The sequence below is a fragment of the Macaca mulatta genome, chromosome 19 (genome assembly GCF_049350105.2).
Source record: "Macaca mulatta isolate MMU2019108-1 chromosome 19, T2T-MMU8v2.0, whole genome shotgun sequence".
Taxonomy (NCBI): Eukaryota; Metazoa; Chordata; class Mammalia; order Primates; family Cercopithecidae; genus Macaca; species Macaca mulatta.
The window spans coordinates 39,468,600-39,473,398 of record NC_133424.1 but is presented as its reverse complement, the minus strand read 5'-3'; the positions used below and the strand labels follow the sequence as shown (position 1 = coordinate 39,473,398).

Below are 4,799 nucleotides of genomic sequence, written 5' to 3'. Positions count from 1 at the left end.
TCCAAACTGCTTTCCACAGTGACTGAACTAATTTACATCCCCACAATGGTATAAAAGTGCTCCCTTTTCTCTGTAGCCTCACCAGCATCTGTTGTTTTTTTGACTTTTTAATAATAGGCATTCTGACTGAACATCAACATTTATAAAGACTGGCACATCAGAAGCTCAGTCAGGCTACAAATATAATTTCTGGCATCACAAAAGAAGTACTGATGGAAATAATCTGTAGTGTGAATGATCAGTATTCACATCTGATGCATGTTATTAGAGCCTGGTATTCCTTTCTAAACCCTGCAGATCCACGTGAAGGCCTTCAAGAATCCACACTGTGATCTCCTCTTTTCTGGTCAATTTCCTCCATTTACTGTTGCACTTCAAAGCAACAGTGTATAATAGCTGGGGATGAGAGAAGCTGAAATACTCACAGCTTGTCCCACTGGGTACCTACAGGGTTTGTCCTGGGATTATAGGAACCCTTGCCCTCAGCCTTAGTGACTGAGGCAGGGCCTCCATGGCTTTCGAGGTTGTGCACATCAGCGGCACACAGCCCCACGTCTGCCAGGGGTGGGATCATCTGCTTATTGAGCAGGAGCAGGTTTCAGAGCCAGGATATAGGCAGGCGTTCATCCAGAGCTCTAGAGCTGCTCCCTGGTGGCCCCGAGCTGTGCAAGGCTGACTAATGTGTAGGGCTGGGTGGATTGCTGGGATGATAGGAGATTTGCACAGAAATGACAGTGGGGGTTGCTGATATTGGCAGAGCCCCTCCTAGGCAGTGGGAGGAAGGAGGCTGCCTCTTCCAGCCAGGGAAGGGGAGGGTAGGATGCGGCCAACTGTACATTCGGGAAAACAGGATGGAGGTTTCACTAAGAGCAGAAGAGAAATCACCAACTCCCTCACCAGATAGTGGTTTTGACATTTGTTTTGAATTTGCCCAGCTGACTTGCAAGACCCTTGTGACTAAAGCCAAAAATCACAGACTCTTGGAAGTGAACAGAACTAGCAAAGCGAATCACAAAAAATTTGTTTAGCATTTCCTCTGTGACTCCCCCTGATCCCGACAACTCTCCTGGAGTACTCCCCATACACTGCAGGAGGCTTATCTCCTTGCAAAGTAGCCCCTAGCGCAAAGCTGTGCTTTTTAGGAAACGCTTCCTATGCTGGGCTGAGATGCATCTCTAGGGCCTGATTTACTCTCTGGAATGGTGTAATGTTTCAGCACCGAGGCTTAACCTGAGAGCTGTGACACAGGAGGCTTTGAAGAGGGCAGCAGGGGAGGGGGCTGCTCTCTTCCTTGTTTCAAACTCTGGGATTTAACCCATAAAATCACTCCCCAAAACTCATTTAGGTTTTGGATCATGGCAACAGATTTCCCAGATGAGGAATGAGCTCCAAATCACTGGCTTTTCTCTAATTATACATCATAGGTCTGTTCTCCATGGGCTTCTCTAAATCTCCTGTGTTTTCTGCACTTAGGAATCCTCTGGTTGCAGATGCTAGGTGCAGCAGAGTGGCATTCCTGTGACTTAGAGCTGTGGCAGTCAGATTCCACGGAGGGGAATGGTGGTGCTGGGACCCTTGGGGACTTGAGCGCAGTCAGCGTACCCTCTAGTCTCTACTTCTCTTTGCATCTCGACTTTGTTATTTTAAGTTGTTCATTTCATGGAGGAAATCATGACTGCCAACCTTACCTTGCAAGAATCTCTTTCCATGGCTTTATTTCCAAAAGTTCCAGGGCAAAACCCTAACTGACATGGCTTAAGTTACGTGTTCACTGCAAAGCAATTGCCTTTAGCCAGGCAGTGTGACCCTGCTGTTAAACCATAATGATACAAATCACAAAACTCTTAAGAGAGTAAGAGGGTCTTACCCACTTAAGAGTGACCATAAGCCAAGAGAGTCATCTCTAGGAGCTCTCTGACCAGGGGCACGTTGGGTCTGGGTGTGTCTGTCAGATGAGACACACTGAGGAGGTGAAAACAAAATGCCTGACACAGAATAAATTCATTACTCATGAGTCACAGAGAGGTTAGAGGTGTTGCTGAGAGGACAGTGGGAGGTCTGGAAGAGGCAGGAAGCTCAGACAGCAGGGAAGAGAGAGGCCTGAGGCCTGTGGGACTCTGTCTTTGTTAAGGTCTTGGTAGTTTTTCAGGCTCTCCTACAGGGAAGTTGCCGGTTGGCTCCTTTAAAGAAAACATGCATGAATGGGAGCTCATTTCCATGACTCTGGTGTTGATCCTTGAGTTTCTCATGGTCAGTAGCTGTGGGGGTGTTGGATTTTGGGTCAGTGGGATGAAGAACAAGCGGGCTATGCTGCAAACAACCACATGGGTAGGGGAAGTTTTAATTAGGCCCAAAGTGACACATGGTACAACCGGGTTTCAAATAACTTTTATTAGGACTAAAAATGGATACCAAGGTAGCAACTACATTAAACAAATGAATGACACCCGCTCTAACTTGAGCCTCTTTATTGTAGCTGGGAAGGAACAGTTCTCCAGAAAAGTAGAGGTGCTTCACTCTGGACCAAGCAAATAGCGTATGCCCGCTGCAAAATCCCGAAGGGACAATCACTGGGAGGCTTCAACGTCTACTTCGTAAAATTCATTCAACTTCTCATGCTGCAACTGTCTACGAAAAGGGAGCCGTGAGGAAAACAGTCTCAAAGACTGTGGATGTCCCAACAACCTCTAATTATTGCAAAAGAGGACACAGTCCCTCCACAAATGCCAATCACTCCTTACTTCATCTAAATACAGCATGCCTACTAGAACTAAGCTCCGTAAATCACATCCAGGAATCGGAAAAGAAGCCTAAGAAAACAGGCATCGCTAAACCTGTGAAGTGGAGCTTACATTTTTTTCTAAGGCTAATAATGCTTATTTTATATGATGCTTAAGAAGCTAGATAATTCTTCAGCACATGTGAATATGCTGGGCCCTGTGCTAGGGACCAGGTGCAGAGGGGACAGTAAAATGGACCTGGAATTTTAGTTTAGTGGAGGAGACTGAGTAGTAAAGCATCAATGTTCATAGATAATCATAAGCACCGTGGTGCTTTGGGGAGCTAAAAGTGTTATCTGCCTCCCAAACACATACAAATAAAGATGGAGATCAGGTGCAGTGGTTCAAGCCTGTAATCTCACCCTTTGGGTGGCCAAAGCGGGAGGATCACTTGAGGCCAGGAATTTAAGACCAGCCTGGGCAACATGCTGAAACCCTATCTCTATTAAAACAACATGCAAAAATGAAAAATTAGCTAGGCCTGGTGGTACGTTCCATCTGTAGTTCCAGCTCCTTGGGAGGCTGAGGCTGAAAGATCACTTGAGGCCAGGAGTTCAAGGTTGCAGTGAGTCAAGACTGTGCTGCTACACTCCAGCCTGAATGACATAATGAGATCTTGTCCCTTAAAAATAAAACAAAACAAAATAGAGTTTGTTTGATTTGGATAGACTGAAGGATTAAGAAGTGAGTTGATAACATGGGAGAAGGCAGAAAAGCTATGAAAACAGGCACAATAACTAAAATAAAATACAACAGTTGGAGCCCTGTGGTGCTGGTACAAAGAGTCTAGGCATCTTAAAAACCTGGAGAATTTGACCATGGCTCCTCAGATGCAGCTTTCTCCAGGGCTAGACTGGAAGTCAGGGTGCTAAGATTCAAATCATAGATTTACCACCTCAAATCATGGTCCCTCCACCTCTCTGGGCCTCAATTTACCCATCTAAAAAATGCATGGGATAGACTATCTAATGTCCCAGGGCTTCTGGTATTCTTTAATTGTGACTGCATTCATAATGACAACCTTGTGTTCAAAGTTAAACTATGTTCAGCTTACTCTGTGTAAGAAGGAAATGTACAATCAATTTGAGAAAGGCTTTTATCCGAAATGAATTGATTATACATTTGCTAACCTACCAGTGTGGAATAAGACAGCAGAAATAATAAGCACTTATTTATTGAATGCTGGGCACTGAATGGGGTGAGGAATTCACAGTCCAGGGGAGGGTCAGGTGGGTGAGCAGGCAGTTATAACACAGAGCTGTGCCTCTGTGGAGGTAGAGAAAGAACCCATGGCATGGGAATGTGGCCGATGCAAGGGGGTGGGTGCGAGCATTGAGGAAGACTTTCCAGGGGTCCAGGGGTGGTAGCATCGATCTTGAGACCTGAAAGGTAAACTGAACTTATTTGGGCAAAGGTAGAAAGTGGGTAGAAGAGCTCCAGGTAGAAGATGAATCAAGTTTTATGGAGGCATTTTGGGGCATGGTGTGGTGTGGAGCGGCAGCCTGGGTGTGATTCCCAGGGGCCTTTTACACTATGGCTAAGAGTCTGGCCTTTGCCCTGGTTGATTTGGAGCAGGAGAAAGGGCTTACATTCAAGAGAAGCCACTCGTATTTACTTCCTTTTCCCACCTGACTGCCTTGCACTCCCATGCAACCCTGTTCTCCAAGCCTGCCCCCACTCCCCTCTGCATCCCACCTGCACCTGCGATGGCCTCCTCGGTGGCTGCTTCCATTTGTTCCTGCTTACCCTTTCAGCCATTCTCCAGAGCAGAGCCAGACTCACTTCTTCCAACTCATCCTCATGCCTTTGCCATCCTCAGCACTCTGCGCTGGGTTTCTGCCTCGGTTAGGATGAGTGTAAACCCCTCGGTGCGGCCTGCGAGTCCCTGCATGGGCCCAGCTCCTGCTACTTCCCCAGCCTTTTATTGAATGAGCTTCTCTTGACTCTCCCTGCTGTGGTCACGGGAGTCTCTGAAGTGGTCTTCTGAGGGTTCCTTCATGTGTTTCACAAAGACCCGTC

The 4,799-nt window shown here is 46.7% G+C and overlaps 1 long non-coding RNA gene across 1 annotated transcript; it reads right to left on the bottom strand.

Annotated features, from left to right (window-relative positions):
* Positions 1-2,376: 2,376 nt before the first annotated feature.
* LOC144337362 (uncharacterized) lies at positions 2,377-4,799 on the bottom strand. The gene is made up of 2 exons (XR_013410404.1): positions 4,527-4,799; positions 2,377-3,402 (listed from the first exon to the last, which is right to left on the bottom strand). It is a non-coding gene; the product is annotated as an uncharacterized LOC144337362 (long non-coding RNA).